The 20,552-nt window shown below is 42.6% G+C and overlaps 2 protein-coding genes across 4 annotated transcripts in view; one reads left to right on the top strand and one right to left on the bottom strand.

The window, feature by feature from the left end:
- Positions 1–20,552, bottom strand: part of gabrb4 (gamma-aminobutyric acid type A receptor subunit beta4) — a 344,554-nt gene that overhangs the window by 167,041 nt on the left and 156,961 nt on the right. The window contains exons 3-4 of the mRNA XM_050034395.1: positions 16,103–16,206; positions 9,706–9,856 (exon numbers count right to left, since the gene is read on the bottom strand). The gene's annotated coding sequence lies outside the window, so the exon portion shown is untranslated. The remainder of the gene's footprint in view (positions 1–9,705; positions 9,857–16,102; positions 16,207–20,552) is intronic.
- The window catches only part of gabra3 (gamma-aminobutyric acid type A receptor subunit alpha3), a 148,831-nt gene continuing 140,599 nt past the window's right edge, over positions 12,321–20,552 (top strand). For all 3 annotated transcript variants that reach the window (XM_050034415.1, XM_050034423.1, XM_050034407.1), the window contains exon 1: positions 12,321–12,690. The gene's annotated coding sequence lies outside the window, so the exon portion shown is untranslated. The remainder of the gene's footprint in view (positions 12,691–20,552) is intronic.

Genomic DNA, 20,552 nt, shown 5'->3' with positions numbered 1-20,552 from the left:
CCTGCAAAGTAACTTAACTTTTTAGGACCTGCGGGAGCCCTGCAAAGTAACTTAATGGAATATTTGATTAAAAAGGCAGCATTTAATAAAATCCATTATTTTAATTTTGCCCTTGCATACCTAGTTATTCATTCATTCATTCATTCATTCATTCATTCATTCTTCATGACCGTTTATCCAGTTAGTAGTGGGGAGGCTGGAGTCTATCCCAGCTGACATTGGGCAAAAGGCGGGGTACATCCTGGACAGGTCACCAGACTATCACAGGGCTGACACATGCAGAAAGACAATCATTCACACTCACATGGCTGACACATGCAGAAAGACAATCATTCACACTCACATTCACACCTATGGGAGTCACAAATTAACCTGCATGTCTTTGAACTGTGGGAGGAAGCCCATGCTGACATAGGGAGATCATGCAAACTCTGCACATAAGGGCTCCCCCACGCCAGGGTTCGAACCAGGAACCCTCTTGCCGTGAGGCTAACCATGCTAACTGCTGCACCACCGTGCCACCATACCTTGCTATATTATGTTAAGTAACAAGTACATGTGCAAATTAAAGGCTGATTTCAGCTCACAGCTTAATTCAAGATCTGTGGTTGTTACGTCTGTATGACTTCTGCAGGAAATGTTCCCTGGTTTGGGTATTCTCCATCCCCCTGCACCTTCTCCCCCCCACCACCCAAAAAAATCTTGAAAGCATAGTTTCTGCTTCGTCCACATCACAACTGCAAACTCTTTGAAGCCTATAGAGCTGACTGGCAGACAGGTTCTCTCACCAGGGTCTGTCTGGACCTGTACATCTAAGAAATAGTTACCATGTGATTTTTTTTACTTGATAAAAGATTTAACCTTATGTTAAAAAGAGGTAAGAATTAAACATGCTCATTGCGGCATAAAAACCTGTATACAGCCTGTGTGTGTATTCATTGTGTGAGAAGATACTGCACCAAAATACATTCTGACATACCACAGGCCTTACGTTATATAACTGGTCTTACAGATGACATGCGGACAGCTCAGTGATATAATGTGTGTACCTTGCAAACTTTCCCCACAGGATCCTTGCTGCGTGTCATCCTCCTAATCCTTCCTGCTTTGATCTGTGTGGTGAAGACAAAAACATCACCTAAAAAATAAACAATAAGCATGAGTTTAAAATCTTTTGTTCCCCATCACCCAGCTCATCCCAAACCACATTATTAGAATGTGAGAAATACATCTCATAATACTCTCTTGTATTTAAAAGAGGCATTTATAATGTAGCTCTTCCTCAACATTATTAGGATTTTATGAGCACTGTCGATAGTATTCAACACTGCATGACTGTCATCAAGGTTTTGCTGAATTTCTGTCTTTTAATATTAACATTAATTGTGCATTATTTATTATGTCCTTATTATTCTACTCAACTTCAGCAGTTTAAATACTCAGGATAACTGAGCGTTAGCGGCGGAGACTGATGTACAAAGAAAGAGTTCTGGGTGAAACTGTAGCATTGTACAGTTTCACCCCCTCGGCTCTTATTCCAGAGTCTCCTTGTATGAACAGTTTGTGCCTGCAGTGACATTTTAAGGAAATTATTACAGTTACTATCCTTCCTAGGAATCTCTTTTTGCCTTTGGGCACATCTTGTTATCCCCCAATCACATCTTTCAACCATCATCTGTTGTTTTTTGGCAATGCCGGATGACAGCCACTTCAAATGGTTACAAAGATTGAGAGCGAGTGGCAGAAATGTCCGGTCATGTGCAACATTAGATGGTAATGGTTTAAAGTATTGATCATTAGTGTTCACATTGATCGTTTGTAAAACCAAATGAGAGTTTATGGCTGTTTACAGGCCACGTGGTAGATGGCTTATTATACACTATGTAGGACATGACTGTTTTTAATGAAATGAATTGAATTTTTGAGCACTGTAATTTGGTCCTTTTTTTGGGTCGTCTTACATCGTATGTCTGTATGGTTCTGGTAAACATGGTTTCTGGTTGTGGAGTCACTTAACTGTCCACACAGCCCCGACCTCAACGGCTGTATGGTTGCTCCCTTTGAATAAGGGCAGTGACTCTGCTCTGCAGCTGGCTCTGCACGATGTATAGCAGTGATCCACAGCAGGATGGGGACACAACCTCTGATTCCCACCAACACACTAGTCCTTATTCACTGTGAAGCACACACCTCCTCTCCCTCTCTCGCCAAGGTCCTCTGCTCTGTCAGATCGGCATATAGAGAAAGAGCCCCCTGGTTGAATGGCACTGTCCAGGATTTAGCCATGTTTTGGTAAATCAAAGGATAATGCAGTTTCTGATATCCCTTCAGAAACTCAGCACAGAGGTGTCCAGTTTTTTCCAATCCCTGAACAATGGCTAACAGGATGCTAGCTCAGCTGGTGCCCATTTGTTCTCCATCTTTCCTTTACTGATGTTTACATTTGAAAACCTCAACCTGGCTAACTAGCAACTAGCTAGCAGAAGTCGACCGGAGAAGAGTTTACAGACCAGTGAGTTGATTTCCTCATCCCAGTAAGTGATTCTCAGCTACATGCTACCACAGTCGAAAGCTATCTACAAAAGCTCACAAAGCCTCGCTTGCAGTGTTGATCCTGGACTCAAAAGGCCAAGAAGCCCATTGAGGCGCTGATGGTTACACCTAACCAGAGATCACTGTCTAGCCTCCTGGAGGTGTTGTGGGACCAACTAGACGGAACACGAATGAAGACTGGGCAATTACAATGTAGCACCAGGCCCACTCTAATGCAGTCGTTTCAGATTTCCTTCATTTTCAGGCTGGTTTTGTGGATTTGGAGCTAAATGTTGTGCCTGGGGCACGTCGTGTATTAATGATACTCGTTACCTGGAGAGGTTGGAAAAAGATATACGTTTCTTCCCTGTTCCAAAACCAAAATCAAACCCTGAAAAGTGTAGGGTTAGCTAGCTAGCTACTGAAGATATAGCCTACTGAATGTATACACATGCTGCTTTTGCTTTTTAATGATTATAACAGTGAAACAAAGACCGACCCTGCTGTACAGGAACCAGTGAAGGGAAGCAGGGAAACTTTGCTGATATTCAACCAGCTGTGTGTCATCACATTGTGCGCAGATGAACGTTGTTTGACATCCTACGGAGATCCCTGCCCGTCCAGAGATGGAGGTCCTGGTGCTGACAGCAGCACGGGGGTGAAGCCAAACACGGTTCATCTGCACACACTGCGATGCCACACAGCTGGTTCAATATCAGCAAAGTTTCCCTTTATATTCATGGTCTTGTGTGGCGATCAGCAGTGATGTGGTGGTTCACTTCTACACTGTGATCTGTAGCCTATAGTTGGGCTTTAGCTTCTAACTAGCTTTGACTTTTTAACCTGTTGTTGCTGCTGAGTCAGTTTGACATCCTGGATATATCCTTCAAACACAGACTGTAGACCCCTCTGTCTGCTTCTCTCTGGAATCACTGTTTCATTTTTCCTAAAATATGATAATATTTCTTCAGGGAGTGCAGTTAGTTACAGTGTGGGCTCCATGCTTATGCCCCGCCCAGCCCCACCACAAAGGGGCGGGGCTTAGCGAAAAGTAAATTACAGGGAGCAGGCTGACTGTCCTAACGGTATCCAGCTGTCATAGGTAAGTTATCTATTTTGATTTTCAACTGTAAAAATACCTTATTTGTGTTTGCATGTGTTAGTGTTCAGGGACTTTATCAGCATGAAGAGCTCTGAATTGACAGCCATCACAAAAAGACTTTTCTAAATTATTTTACTGTTAGAATAAAAGTGTCCAAAGAGTGAAGACTGCCCTCACAGTGTTGGTGAATCCTTCTGCAGCTGAGACGACCATGGTGGAATTCAAGAGGCTGATCTACGAATAAGCCTAAGTTACATTTATGGAAGCTTCAGTCGTAGGGTTATTATTAATTTCTACTCAATGTGGAACTCAGTTACTTTATATTAAATATGTGAAGATGGAAAAGGAGACATCTTTATGCCCGTTCCTAGCTGAGCAGATTCTCTCATTCATTACTTGCAAAATAAATATATATATTTGTTTATTTCTCAGGCACACGATTAGTAACTGATGATGATGCATCTTCCTTGTTTTTAAAATGTGTCCGTTACCAGATTAAAATGTGAGAAAAGACATTCTTCCAATTAACATCTGCAGACATCAATAGAATTAAGCCAGCGGAGACACTAATGGCATTTAAAGCAGATGAAGATTTAGTACCACTTCTAGATGTGGTGGAGACATCGTGCTATAAAGTATGCTTGTATGATGTCACAAGTTTTAAGAAATAGTAACAGCACAGTATTAATCTCTATGGGTTTTTAACAAGGGTCTTTATATTAGGGCATGACTACCAAATTAAATTAAATATCAAATGCATATATACATAAAAGAAGGTACATCTTTTTTGCTCAGTGAAAGGACTGAGCTCATACGAAGCCTCACAGAATTTTGCCAAGGTAGAAAGGGTGTCAAACAACACAAAAGCCAGTCTGATCCAGTCGCACAGACCCGTGCAATCTCCAGAGAACTACTTTTGAGAACAAATCTAAACTTGTGTTCTGTGCTCGACAGCCAAATAGGCTACAGCACACTTCTGGGACAGGCAGTGCTGACCTAGTCTCAGGAGGCTTGCTGCTTATATAAAAATATATATTCACATCTGGGGACGACCATGGAGGGGGTTTTCACTTTAAATATGTTCCTGGCCTTCGTTTCAGCCATCTGATCAAAGGCTGATTAAAGGCTGAGAGAATGCAAAGAGCTTCAATTAACGAGGTGATGGGATAGATAATCAGCGGTACCCCTCTAGTGCCAAGAACCAGGATTGAGAAGCATCGCTGTAGAGCAGTGTGTTTGGCCACGAGCACCTCTTGTGCTCAGAGCAGGCACACATCTTGAGTGGAAAATGCCAGAGTCCCATCTGGGATTATTTGGAACTAATATGGTCTGAATTCAGACGGCTGCTGCTGAGTTTTGGAGTGGATCGAAATACAAGTGGCAGCCGTAGTGTCATTATACATTTAAATTAAAATGATGGTGATCTATACATAACCTCAACAACCCTGGGTCATTTCGCAGCACACTGCCAAATGACCTATTTTGTCACTGTGTTTATGGCGGGACCGCAGACTCTGGGAGACAGGGGAACGATTAGAGAGAGTGGACAGATTGATGGATGGAGCGAGGACTTGTTAACAAGCAACAATAGCTTTCAAAAGCAATTAGCATCAAGCTAACAGTGTTTATGTGCTGAATCCCAAAGCACTTGGTGATTAATTATATAGTTGACAATGATTTGTGACGCTTGATTTTTATATGATGATCACAGCACTTCCTTTATACACTCTAACTCCTCCTAAAGCAATATACAGTACATTTAAATGTGACATTTGGCTCTGTGGTCAAATGTGCACAGTTCAATCAGAAACATTTCCGTCACGAAGGGAAAACTATTATTGTAAAAATGTTTACGCAGTTGTATTTGGCAGCACAGACTCTCTGCAGTTCGCCCCGTCAGATGTCGAGATCAAATCACCCAGGAGGTGTACAGAGCAGAGCCCTGCAGACACATATCACCGAGATGTGGAATGCAAGTCATTACAAGGGGGAGGCCTTCAGAAACATACCACTGTGAGTGTGTTTGATTACTAGGGAACCAGAGCAGGAGGAGACTGGGGTGGTGAATCCACACAATGAGCAGTGTGGCAGAACCACTGAATGACAGAGGAGCTGATGGCTTAAATGAAGAGCTGACAGCTTCAATGAACTGCCTGGCATTTAATGCTGAAAGTAATTAGCGCTAATTAGAGTATGCTGATGGCCAGCTGATGTGGCACGCACAACTTGTGTTTCCTGCCTGAACTTCAGCTTCGGCTGCAACTGTATATACATTTAACACGTCATGTACATGACACTGTTTAACGCATGGTGATGGGATTGATTGTTCATTAATTTAAGCTGCTACTTTGAGCTGTCACAAGGGGGCTCCACTAGTTATTCGCAGATTGATCTCATCTGAAGACACAACGCGTCCATGGGTGGATTAGGAGACAGTGGGCCCTGGGAACAGACATGCAAAAGGGCCCCAACACCTCACAGGAGGAAGATACACAGATTTTTAGACTTTGCCAATACAGTTTTTGTTGTTGTTGTTTTGCATCTTTTTATGGCTTTGTCTCTTTATGTTTTTTTGTCATTTTGTAGTATTTACATCTTACTGAGGTAATTTAGTGTGTTACTGAGATAATTTGTCTCTTTTTTGGTTGTTTTATGTTGCATTGTAGTCATTTTGTGTCTTTCTGTGGTAGCTTTTGTTTTTGTAGTTATTTTGTGTCTCTTTGCAGTTAAGCTGCATCTGTTTATGGTCCTTTTTTATGTCTGATCATTTTGTGTCTCCTTGAGTTTCTTTTGTGACTCTCTGAAGTAACTTTCTTTCTTTTTTGTTGCTTTGTGTCCCTTTGTAGTCATTTTGTGTCTATTTGTGGTTCTTTTTATCTTTTTGTAGTCCTTCTTATTGAGATAATTTAATGTCTTGTGGTTGTTTTGTGTCTCCTTGGTCCTTGGTTTGTGTCTCTTTGTAGTTGTTTTGTGCCTCTTTGTGTTTTTTTTAGCCTGTTTTGGTAGTTGTAGTTGTCTCTTTGCAGTTCCACTGCATCCTTTTGTGGTCCTTTGTGTCTATTTGTGGTTGTTGAGCCTGTTTTTACAGTTCTTTTGTGTGTCTTGCATCTCTTTGTGGTCCTTCCGTGTCTCTTCCTGATCCTTTTGTGTCTACTTGGGATCTCTCTGTCTCTTTGAAGTCATTTTGTGCCTTGTTGTTGCTTTGTGTCTCTTTAGTCATTTTGTGTCTCTTTGTGGTTCACTTTATCTTTTTGTAGTCGTTTGTGTCTTTTTGAGGTAATTGTATGTCTTTATTGATTGTTTTGTGTCATTTGTGTCCCCTTGATGTTGTTTTGTATCTCTTTGGAGTCATTTTGTGTCCCTTTGTGGTTCTTTTGTAACTTCTTGTGGTTGTCTGTATCTTGTTGAGGTAATTTGTGTCATTTTTGGTTGTTTTGTTTCTCTTTTGAGTTATTTTGTGCTTATTTGTGGTTGCTTAGCCCGTTTTGTCATTTTTGATGTCTCTTTGCAGTTCTGCTGCATCTCTTTGTGGTCTTTTTGTGTCTCTTTGTGGTGATTCTGTGTCTCCTTATGGTTCTTTAGTGTCTTTTTGAAGTTGTTTGTGTCTTTTTTGGTTGTTTTGTGTCAATTTGTAGTCATTTGTGTCCCCTTGTAGTTGTTATGTGTGTCCTTTTTTTGTTTTGTGTCTCTTTGTGGTTGTTTAGCCTGTTGTTTGTAGTTATTTGTGTCTCTTTGTAGTTATTTCGCATCTCTTTCTGGTCCTTTTGTGTCTCTTTGTGGCCATTTTGAGTCTTTTTCTGGTCAGTATGTGTTAATTTGACATTTGACATTTTGCAAGTGAAGGTTCAGGGGGCCCTCTGACACTTTGGGCCCATGGGCCAGTGCCCAGTTTAGTAATCCATCCATGAATGCGCCCATCTGTGAGAACCTAACACGCGGCTCTGTCTTCATGACAGAAAAAGCGTCAAAAACATCTTGCACTCATATATCAGCCGTGACAACCCCTGCACCTGTGGCACAGACTGGGGCATGCACACAACAACAGAAGGGCGGGCCCCTTGGTGGAATCGTCAATATGCAATGAAGAATAAAGGAAAAACAGCAGCTTCATTTTCAGGAATACAAAGTGTCAAAAAGGTCACACTCATTAGGCGCAGAGAAAAGAAGAAAACACAAAGGTTAGTTGTTACAATGAGACTGCTCGCCAACATGACATTCAGATACATGTTCACACCTCAGAGCTGCCGAGAGCAACCTTTTGGCTGGCAGTACCTCTTGGGGCTTAAGTGTCTCGCTCAGAGTGACCCCTAGAAGTAGATGTTATCGAGCGATAAGGATTTCTCATTCACATCCAAAGTGAACTGGATTGGGCTCTGACAGCCTTTGAGTCTCCTCTTGAACAATGTGACTACAGAGATTACAGTGTCTGGACCTGAGATGTGCTAGGAAAAAAAGACAGATTCAGAGATGCGGTTATGGTCGGATTTAATAAATGTATGAGCTGATGGGGTTGAGAATACCTCAGCTACTGAATCTTTCCCCCTGTTCTTTTTTCTTTACATTACACTATGTATATAAAATACATTTTTTAACAAACTACTGCACTTTTTCTGCATACAGTTTTTTTAAAAGCCAACACATCTTTGTCCGCAAGCTGGGACTAATTAACTAAAGCAGCCCAGCCATACACATATCTCAGTGTCAGTTTTCCAGAGTTTATAATTATTAGCTGGAGGACATGATTATGCAGGCTCAAGGAATTATTGAAAGGAAGCTAACTGTAAGGCACTCAGTAACTGCAGAAAAGCGTGGAAATGGCGCATTGTGCTCAATTCATATCTTAAAGAAGGTAAGACAAAAATGTGGTGTAAAATGTCAAGCCTTCGGCTGGCCATATTTGCAAGTAGGGTCTTAACATGCTGGGAGGTTACACATAAAAACAAATAAGGAGAGAGATTAAAGAAATAAGCCAGAAGGCAGCATACACAGCAGGTGGCATTGATGATATAGGCAGAAAACCATTAAGCTTTAGGGAGCATGGATGATTTTCACCCTAAAATAGGCATGCAGGACCTACAGCCAGACACCCAAATTGTGTCTCTATTTGTGGCTCGCAGGCTCCTTGGCAGAGCCGGCCGGCGCCTTTTCTGCTCCTCACCCACAGGAGCTCACAGCAAATCAAGTTTATTATAGCCTCTAATTACAATTACAGTCTCAAAGGGCTTCACAATGAAACAATAAATGAAAATGATAAATGAAAATGGCATCCTCAACCTTATACCCTCAGTGAGAATGGGGGGAAACCCTTCCACAGCAACTTAATTAGGGACATGAAACCTCAGGGTGGACCTCGCAGAGAGGAATGCCACTGTCCCGTTTCCCTTCAAGGAAAGCCATGCAATAGTTGGTGGAAGTGGTGACAGTTCAACAAAAGTCACAAGGACTCAAAAGGTTCATCATGTGTTTAAAGGTCTAAGCAGCTGCCCCACTGAACTGTGTTAAAAGCCATGTGAGTTCATCTAAATCAATCTTCAAAGTCATCCTATGGAAACAAACTTAAAGAAACAGTTCGCTCCAAAATCAAAAATACTTATTATCCCTCTTACCTGCAGTAGTATTTGTCAGTCTAGATTGTTTTGGTGTGAGTTGCTGAGTGTTGGAGATATCAGCTGTAGAGATGTCTCCCTTCTCTCCAATATAATGAACCTAGATAGCACTCAGCTTGTGGTGCTCAAAGCAGCAAGACATTAGAGCAAGACATACATTTCCAGAAATCATGACGCAGTTACTCAAGATAATCCACAGACCTTATTGTGAGCAGTTTCATGTAGAAACTGTTGTCTTTCTGCAGAAACTCCACACTGCGCAGAAGGAAGTGTGCATCTACTCATGGACGAGAGGGTTGTGCTTGTGACAGCGGGAGATTCAAACATTCAGCATATTCTCAAAGAGTTTATGTGACATCCCATGAATCGGCGACCCACGAATGATGTTACATACATAACATAAAGTCATGTGCTTAATGTAAAGCTACGGAGGTTAGGTTTAGGAAAAGAAACGTGACAACGTACCGTACAATGACTCAAAGTTCTGACAGTTCCTATCATCGGTCTCCTGGGGAAAAGTCCTGTGTTTTGTGACTCATCCACCACTCCAACCTGCCTCCAAATAGGGCTGCTTCTTTCTTCACTCCGATCACTGCATTGGTCACATGATCACAGCCTTCCCAAATAGAACAGAATAAAATAGAAAGAACTTTATTCATCCCCAAAGGGAATTCAGCTGTCCAGCAGCTCATAAAAGACAAAGAACAACAATTACACTTCCTCTCATCAATAACAACAACAACAACACAGTGGTATCAAAATAGACATAAAATAAAATAAGTTAAAATAAGTGCATGAATAGAAATTGAATTAAAATAAAATTGCCCATTCCACAGCCCAACCAGTTGTGGCTAATGTGATGTGTGTAAGTGTGTGTGACTGGATTCAGGAGGTGTTAAACATCCTTATTGCCATGGGGACGAAGGATCTCCTCAAACACTCCGTTCTGCAACGCAGTGAGATGAGTCGACTGCTGCAGCTGCTCCTCTGTCGCTCCAGGAGGCTGTGGAGAGGGTGTCTGCTATTGTCCATTATAGCTTTCAGTTTGTTCAACGTGCCCCTCTCCACCACAGATCTTAGTGGGTCCAGTCTCCTGCCGAGCACTGAGCCAGCTTTTTTAACCAGCTTGTCCAATCACTTAATGTTTTTGTCCGTCAAGCTGCCTCCCCACCACGCTGCAGCGTAGAAAAGTGCACTGGCCACCACTGTGTGATAGAATATAGTCAACATCTCCACACACACATCAAAGGACCTCAGTGTGCGCAGAAAGAGCAAGCGGCTCTGCCCCCTCCTGTAGAGGGCGTCAGTACTCGAGGATGTAGGTTACACCCAAATTATTGACTCATGCTTGCGAGCGATATGTATGAGTTTTGGTGCATAGGAAAAACATAGGCAGGGTGGATGAAAACAGTCTGAAACATTTATGGCGTCCTCCTCGGCTGAGCTGTAACGTTAGCTAGCTCAGCTGTGCTAAGTGAGCTAGCAGTAGATGCACGCTTCCTTCTGTGCAGTGATACGATTTGTGGGTGAAACTGCTCACAACAAAGTCTGTTATTATTATCTTGAGGAACCAGGTCACAACTTGTGGAAAGAGACATTGGTGTTTTGTTTTTCAAATGTATTTTTTGGTGCTTTGAGCACCACAAGCCAAGTGCCATCTAGTTCCATTATATTGGAGAGAAGGCAGACATCTCTACGGCTGATATCTCCAACACTCGACAACTCACACCAAAACTATGTAGACTTATAAACAACACTACAGGTGGGAGGTAAAATATGTATCTTTTATTTTGGGGTGAACTGTCCCTTTAAAATAACATAATTTTAAAAAAATATTTCACCGTCTATCTTGTTTAATTCATTCAAGATGAACAGCTGTAGTGTTACTAAAGTCACCTAAAGGTTGTGGATGTCGTCTGAGCTGTTATGACTTAAGTCTCAGAGGGCTTGGCTGCAGACGCCGCTCATTTATTACTCATGATAAGTGTTTATTTAGTTTACCACTCGCTAGTCTGGCTGCATGAGAATACAGAGCATAGATATTATCACCACTGTCACAGAGAATACTTAATACAGAACAAATACTGTTGGCAGTGAGGGTAGTTTGAAAACTCACATTATTCATCAAAGATGAGCGTTCTGACATAATCTACGTCTTGTAAATTGTGACGAAGCACTCAGCATGCCACTGTCACTTCACTTGCCATCACTTGGTTAAGTTGAAAGAGCATCCTCTATTTTAAATTTGCACGCTTGTCCAAGAATCCGACCACAAAAAAATACATGAAAGCAACATGGGTGGTATCTAACATGAAAGGGAACACAGCGGGGTGTTTAACGGGGGTGTTTTTGGAGTCACAGTGGTTTCAGAATTAGGTTTTGCGATAAATCCAAAAGATACTCATGTTGCAAATTTACTGTGGCAATGATTAAACCCATGGAGCTGTAATATTTCATTTAAATGGGATCTGACTGGAAGGTCACGCAGTTCAGTTTTGTCTATTTTTGCCACTTGTAACACATTTGATTTTGTCCATTAAATAGCAGAGAACAAAACCAGGTCAGAGGATGCTCGCAAAAACATCCACAAACACACCTGGGAGTTGGCACAGTGCAGGCAGACTTGTACTATTCGCCACTGGGTTAGAGGTGACATTACAGTACATGCCTTGCACAAGGGCACCTTGAGCACATCTTTGATTTGGAGGAGAGACGTCTCATTTTTCTCCCCCCCCACCCCTGCCCAGATTTCTCCTCTCCCTGATTAGACCACACACCACCCCCAAGGTCACAGAGTGGGGATGATCTGCTCCCATTTCCTACTACTGCAATGACTCAGATGAGATTGCTATATCACTGTCAGCAGCAGCTCACAGGCTTGGCATCTCTGTCAGTCGCGGTTGGACCTTGGGCACCTGCGTCAGTGCTCAAACCGCGGAGCCCGCCGAATAAGTGGGCCCACTCACCGCTGTGTCTCGCCTGGGAGGCTGTTGTGCAATAACGCACGAGGAGAAGAGAGAGGGGTGGGTGGGGGGGGGGGAAGAGAGTCCCCTCCAGCTGTCGAGAGCATCACTGACAAGCTGGTCGGTTAACAGTGAGCCCTCCCGCAAAAGCGTCCACCGCATGTCCATGTGGGCATTGATCCGCGTGACAGATCACCGCCTCTAAACCAGCCCTCGGGTTCAGGGTTTGCCCCTCCTGACCAGCACCAATCTGAGATGGGTAGAAGGAGGGGGCGGGAAGGTTAGTTTGAAGAGGGCAGAGCTTTGCGAGAGGACGCCGATATTTCCCTTATTATTTCACCGCTGGAAGAAAAAAAAAATAAAACCCAGTGGACAATAACAGCTGAGGGAGAAATCAGTCGGACCAAACGTCAGAACCTCATTAACTCCACGGAAAGCCAGTCGGGAGGGAGAAGAAACACCAAGAACACACCGCTCATTGCTGCTGGTGAGATTTCCTTCCAATGCTTGTCTTTACCTATGTTTCATGTTAACGTCATTTATCAGCTTTGGCACATGCAGCTGCCAGGGTTAACAGCCGGACACGGTTTGAAATGCGCTCGATGGCAATGTTTCATTCACATGCAACAACTGCTGCATTATAATTGATGGTTTAACAGGTCTCTGCTCGCATGCTGGAGTGGGAATGATGCTGATGTGAGGATGCGGCGCTGCATGCTCACCGTGTTGCCTGCTATGATAGAGATGCGGTCAGGGGGGTTGAAGTACTGTTTGGGCAGTGTGAGCAACAAATGTGGAGCTCTCTCTCTTTTCTTTTGAAATCATGTGTGGGAATGCAGTTGAGACAATGGCGGTTTCTCCAGCTTGACTTTCTCAGGACAGTCAAACGGCACCACAATGCGACACTACGCCGATTGTTACTTTCCGTTAATGGGCAATTAGAGGACGGCGCGCGCCATGGTTTTCTGTTCAGAAATCCGCACCCGCACTGGGAAAGTCGGGGCTCGTGCTTTTTGACCTGCTGGAAATGTTGTCAGGAACAAGCTACCGCAACCAGTGACAAGACTGTTGAGCAGAGGCTAACTTAACCTTGGAGGGGGGGAAGCGTAACAGCGGAGGGTCTGGCGGATATCTGCGTCTCTGCTCCATGAAACAAAATGAATGCCAGTAGTGTTGTGTGTGTGTGTGTGTGTTTCTGAATTGATAAGTTTAACTGACGCAAAAAAAAAAAAAAAAAGATTATCCTTATTATGACGACAGAAAAAAAATCCATGCGGCCACACGATTTCACTCAAGAGATTTGTTTCCCTTAATAATTTAAACACAATATAGTTGTGCGTTTTGCTGTGGCACATAATGAGGATGCATAAGCCTGCCTCATTAAAAAACATAATCCCTTCTTGAGGAATCTGTGTGTGTGTGTGTGTGTGTGTGTGTGTGTGTCACTCCTTTCCTCCTTATCCCCCCACCCCTCCTCTCTGTTGGTGGCCGTGCATGCTCTGTGGTGTTAACAGCCACATATGCTGAGCAATGTCCAACTGGAATGATGCTCAGACACAACATCTTCAATAATTCAAATATTCCCGAAACATCTCAAACCCCCCCCCCCCAGGCAATTCCCCAACCACAAAATCAGGTGAAAATGGGTCAACACAAACGAGACACACTTTCAGGATTACTGTTGCATTGTTGTTTTGTTTGCTGCATAAGAGGAAACAAACAACAAACACCGGGCTGCATTCTTAAAGATGATCATTTCAATGCATGTGTATGCACAGAGCTTTTCCAGACGAGCTGTACATAAACAAACCTGTTGGTGCTGCGTGTTAAAATGTGCCTGCACAGGTTAAAAAGCAGACACTTCACAGCAGGAAGAATTATGATTTCGCATTCATTTTTAGCTTCATCTTTTCATGCTCTCCAAGCAGCCAAAGTCAGAGGCCGAGCTCTGGCCTTAATTACTGGACATCATCCCGATTATAAGAAGTATTTCACTCAGGATAATTCCCCCCACTCTCCGCTGTGTTTTTTTGCACGCCACATTTTAAGGAGTCCCTCCTCTGCGCATCACATATTCATGTATTTACCACACCTCTGCTTTGATGTAATGCACAGTCATCTGTGGCTCCTCGCAGCCTTTCCCCCCCTGCCATCTCTCAGTCTGCACGCTACAGGGCTCATAATGCGATGACTCCCTGGACTCATGAGTGTGACCACAAGTAAATGACTTCTCTCAGCCAGTTTCTTCATCTGTTGAGACACACACACAGCAGAGAGCCCCCCTTTTTTTCACAGCAAATGGCTGCATGGTGGAAGGGAAAGCAAACTCAGATTTATTGTCCAGCAGGGAATGTGTCAGGGAGAACAGATTTTGTTGAGGGAGGTGTTATCTTTTCCGAGAGCTGCAGATGGATATGTTGTGCCTCCGTGACTATACTGTAGTGAACCTGCTACATCTGAAGTGGAGTGATTAGAGGATGTGTTTGTAATTGCTATTATTTGGATTCTGCATGCAGATGAAGTCAAATAAAACGTGCGGCAAAGATAGAGGTAGATTGTTGCGGGGATTAGCATTTCCATATTGTTCCTGGAGGCACAGTAAGGCATGATGCAGTTAAATTCAAAGTATCTCAGGTGATTACAAAATAAATGGGGGTAATGTCTTCCGGAGTGTTAAGGGAAAGCACTGTCTTGGTTTTTTTGCAGGAAGGCAAATATTATGCCCATAAATTAATGTTTATAACATGTTTTGGAAATGACTCATGTTCTAAATAACAGGGTTAACTCCCACTACTGTTAGCAGCTATTAAAAAACAGCCAGCGAAGGCATGCATCGCCTTGCACAGAAGCTTGTTTTGGAGATGTCAATATGTACTGAGATTCAGCACACAGCTCAAGTGGAGATGTGGCATCAAGCTACTGTCTGATAATGATAATGATCACAGCTGACAGCACGTAATCACGAGAGCCCTCTAAGTATATTGGGGCTTCGGCCATGATCATGTCAGTCATGACCAAGAAGCTCTGAGGGGAAATTTACAGCGTGGCTCCACAGGGGCAGAGATGATGAGAAGTGGAACAAGGCAGGACAATGAGAAGGCCATGCTGGGTTAATACAAACCGGGAGAAAAGGACACACACTTCACTTCACTTATCCTGCACAACCAAACATGATTTGTAGGATGGAGTGAAGAAATTGAATATGTTAAGGTTGTGGAGTGCTTTTGCATGACTTTGAATTTCTCAGCGTACCCACTGCTTCCAGGAATTTTTGTTACCTCACTCATTCTCCTGTTTGGTGAGCTCTCATCATTCCCCCATTTATGTGGAGGAGAGGAACAAGATTAATCACTGAAGCTCCACTCACACAGGAATAATGTTACCTCCAGACGCCCACTGATTTATGATCATTTCTGTGATTGTCACTGATCTTAATCCTGCACAAATGTTCTCCCATATCTGTAATTTGTTACGTAAAAACTCCCCAAACAAATAACTCGTATTACTGTATTTTGGCAGAGATAGAGGACTCCTGACAAGAGCGATATCATGTGCACATCCCAGTGATTCAGGGACTAAACCTGCTTGCCAAAACTGCATAAAACATTTTCAACAAGTACATTATGTGCAGAGCAAATCATCCACTATTGTTTGATGAAAGGCTGTTGGGGATGCTACAGTTGCACAGTTACACCGTTGAAATTGTTCTTGCTAGATTACCATTGAGATTGGATTTGATATTCAAAGGTATTATTTTGTTTTTGACCGGTGGTTCAAAGCTGTTTTTGTGGGGGTAGAAAGAAAAACCCAATAAGAAATAAGACAGTTGTGCAACATTTTGCACAGTTTAGCATACTCGCCTCGAAATGAATTCATGAACATTCATCATCTAACAATACCTGCACAGGATCCATTGTCACCGCAGATGTTCACCTTTTGTTTCTCACACTCTGTAGAACATCGGGGAGAAGAGAGGAGGAAATCGCCGTCACAGAATCATATTCTACAAAAAAAAAAGAGCAAGAAATCACAGATCAGAACAAGCATCGATTCAGACTTTTGAGACTGGAGCCACTATGAAATCTGCATGTTTGTACTAAAGTTATTGTTGAAATAAAACCATCTCTATTTTGCAACCCAATTGTCAGCAAAATGTTGGCATTGTATATTTCTGTAAACAACAGACACGTTACTTCTTTATATTATTGTAACCGCACTGTGGCTAATGTGTGGTTATGTTTAGGCACGAAAACCACTTGGTTATTGTTAGGAAAAGATTATGTTTTGTCTTAAAATGCCTACATTTAGCAGCGCAAAAGCCGCTGGAAAAAGGAAGGCAGATTGCTTTAAAAAAAAACAAAAAAAAACACCCACATTCAACAGCACAAAAGCTGCTGGAAAAGTGGTGCTGGGTTGCTAACAAAGTTCCACATTCAATGGCACAAAAGCTGCTAGAAAAGCGGCACCAGGTTGCTAAAAAACTCCAATACTTTTAACGGCACAAAAGCTGCTGAAAAGGCAGTGACAGGTGCCTGAAAACATTCAGCTGCACAAAAAAAACTGCCCACGTTCACAGCACAAAAAGCTGCTGGAAAAGCAGGGATGGGTTGCTAAAAAATACCCACATTCAATGGCACAAAAGCTGCTGAAAAGTGATGAAGGGTTGTTAATAAACATCCATGTTCAACAGCACAAAAGCTGCTTGAAAAGCGGTGAAAGGTGGCTAAAAACACTGACATTGAACGCACAAAAGCTGCTGAAAAGTGCCGATGGCTTGCTAGAAAACACCGGCCTTCAACGGCACAAAAACTGCTGGAGAAGCAGTGATGAATGGCTAAAAAACACTGACATTCAACAGCACAAAAGGTTGCTAAATAAACACCCAGGTTCAACAGCATAAAATATGCTGATAAAGTGGCAATGGGACACTAAAAAACACCCATGTTGGGTGACACAAAAGCCGACAACCATAAAAAAAAACAACCACTGTTGGTGGTGGTCTCGAACAGTGGTCTGCAGCTTGGCAACAGTCTCACCTGGGTGATGCGCCATACACCATCCCCTTTGCCTCCTAGTTTCTAAGTCAGCTCATACACTACAACGCTTTGGAAACACTGATATGATACAGATGAAATGTACAAATGTAATGGATCCATGGTTTGCAGAAATGTACAATGCCAACATTTTGTTATGGCAACTGGGCTGCTATTTTGGTTTTATAGGTTCATTCCTTGCAATAAGTTAAATCCATATGTAACTGGAGGTTGTAGAAAATATAACGCCACCTTCCTCTTGCTTTTTTTTCACCTACTCGCTTTAACCATATACGTCTTTCAGGGTTTACCCTGACCTTTATGGTTGACAGCCAGAATCTCTCAAATGTCATAATCTTCCGGGAGCCTAAAGCTTCATATCAGGGCTGGCTGTATTGGTAGAATGTCTGCAGACCCTGAGAAACTCCTAAAATGTCTGACACTGTGTTATACACATCCAAGACGTGAATAAGTGCTGTATTTAAAACAGTGAAACCTCTTAAAAAGTTGTTTGTTCAGTGAAGAATTGCTCTAGCCGTGCATTATTTAGATCAGCTGGCACAAAAAAGGACGTAAAGCATTAAATATTGGGCTTTTGATTGAAGTTGGCAGAGCACTGAGAGGTATTTTAGGCTTTTTAAGTCGGAGACAATGACCGGTCAGATTTTGTTCCTGATCCAAATACAGTAAGTTGAGAAATAGTGCTTGAAGGTTATTGGCAAAGGCAGTGGGAGCATATTTTGTGAATCAAGGTGCATGGCACAAATTGCAGTGGAGTGTGATGAGTGCAGAGGGAGTGGCGGTGCACTTCTGGTGTTTTTGAGGCTGCAGGCACATAGGAACAGACAATTAAACCCTTCCATGGTTGCATAACCTCCTGTGCACAAAAATTCTTTCCTGTTTCACATCATATCTCTGTGAAATGTAACTAACACAGCCGGATAAACAGACATTATTCTGCGCTGACATATCACGTTGACCATCTCAGCCACAGATCTACCTCGATTGCAATTATAAATGTGATGCTTCAGGCACTACTTTTGTCATGCACGTTGGAAAAAAAGACAATGCACACAGCTGTTGCCTCGGTAACGCTGTGTTTTTGGCTGAAGATATGGAAAGGGGATTATTGGGCACCTATGTTCCTGAGGGCTTTCTGCAATGTCAAGAGGAGAGAGGAGCTTTAATTGTCTTATGATTTTTTTTTTTTTTTATGGACCCGATTAAATTGTGTGTCACAAGTGTCCCGAGGGTGACACCAACGTTAAAACTGATCATTTTTACTGCTGGGAAACTGCATGGGATGTCAAGATATAACCCAAGCAGTGAGGCGGGGAAGAGAATGAGTGTTTCTGTGGTTATTCTGCGACAGCCTGGTGCTCGCTGCGCGGTATTTAATCAAGAAAAAAAAGTGATACTGGGGTGTGTGATCCTGCTTTGGCAGTGCGCAATGAATCTTGATCAAAATTCAATTGCAATTTTGACATATCCCTGACTGAGTTAAGATCTGCTCCCATCACACTGCAAATATAACAAAAGGAAAATCAAATGCATTGTGAGATTGTGTGAAATAGAATGGGAGACAATGGATGTGGACAGTAGGGCTTAAACAGTCTCTATAGCTAGTACCTATAATGTGAAAGCAGGTTTGGCTAATGCTAGTGAGGGAGCTCTGTCTGGGCTAAGGTGCTTGGTGTTGCTGTTTGGCTACAGGCTAACAGGAGAGCTACAGTTGGCTGTATGAGGGCAGTAACAGTAGCTTTTAATACTTCTTTTTAAAACCCCGTTCACCCACATTGTAATTTGGCAATATTTTGTGGCCCTTTCCTCCCCTAAAAAAAAAACAAAAAACAACCTCTTAAGGGCCCGTACACATGCTGTGTCTTCAACCACCTGGAAAATGTGAGCTCAGACGCTGGGTGCGACTCTTGCACCTTTTCCGTGCCAGGTTTCGAGAGTGTGGAGGCAGGTTGCATCTGAGGTTTATAAGCACCCTCAACAAGCATCGTATCGTAGCCTATTTACAGAGCGGATCTTCTTCCATACGCTGTTTGTGTGTAGGCCCATTGTCCGTGAGACAGATGGAGAGCTCTGGTGGCTCCGCACTAAAATGACGAACTTCTCCTCCATAATTATCGCAGACTGATATATACGGAAAAAAGGAAAGATATCTGTGGGCTGTGATTGGTTGTTCCCCATAACATGACGTGTGGTAAACACTGCTGCATTCCAAAAGGTTATCTGGTTATCAGGGCACTCGGAAACGTGGGCATACTGTGATGACGCCGCTCTGGCGTTAGAGCACACCTGCCACGTGTCTACGCTGAAAACAATAAATTTGAGGGCGTAAAAACATGGCATGTGTACGACCCCTGAGGCAGGCATGTTGCAGCTAAAAAATGGTGTTTTAAACTGGTCTCCATCTTCCTAATGTTTCAGGAGGTGGCTCAACAAAATACTTTCTATCTCTAAGATGAAACAGATTTGCTTGAGCAAAACTATTTCCTGAAGGTGTGGAGGCCATTTTGGATACTGTTTAATGAGACCTAACTGTATAACTGTTTGTTTAATTGTAAAACAAAAAGTCTAAATAAAACCCCAAATCTCTGTGGTGAAGAAATTGGGATTCGGTACATGACACAGAAAAAGTAGCGTCTGGCAATCAGGTAGTTAGCTCATCTCTCTCATCTCTTAATCAGTTAAGCCCGTTAAGTACCATTAGCTTTGAGAAATTTGCTGTTGAGAGAATTTGCTGTTGGTGTCTCACAGCAGAACCATCTACACAGAGACGCTATAAGGCAAACAAAAAAGTCCTCATACGTCTCTGATGCCTGATGGATGTGGTCCTGTTAAACTATCCGATTACCCCAGTTCAGATGCTATACATTTCCCAAATGTATTTTTTGTTTACAACATCTACCAGTGCAGCTAGCACTAAACCTGAAGAGGAGTTACAATAAAGTTAGAAGTATAAGATATAAAATGGGCAGGGCAGCATGAGGCAAATAGATCACATAAAAACAAAATAAAAATAATAGTTCCAGCTTTAGTGGACAGTAAAATGACTTCCTGCCTGTGCAGCGGGGTTTAAGCCGTGTTTAGAACTCTTCATCATGTTGTCATACAGCAAGTTGAATGTTTTATGACATGGCCTGTGCAGAGGACTGCAATGCTCCTACAGAAACTCAAAGTACATTTCTGCACAGAAAGCAGCAGCTCCCTTCCTTATAGGAAAGCTCACTAACGAGACCATAGTATCCTTTATTTATTTATTAATTTTTTTATCACAGGCTGCCAGATGATTGTGGGCATTTTA

This window comes from Epinephelus moara, chromosome 3 (assembly GCF_006386435.1).
Source record: "Epinephelus moara isolate mb chromosome 3, YSFRI_EMoa_1.0, whole genome shotgun sequence".
In the NCBI taxonomy this organism is placed as follows: domain Eukaryota; kingdom Metazoa; phylum Chordata; class Actinopteri; order Perciformes; family Serranidae; genus Epinephelus; species Epinephelus moara.
The sequence above is the reverse complement of the archived record's forward strand: the minus strand, read 5'-3'. Positions and strand labels throughout refer to the sequence as shown.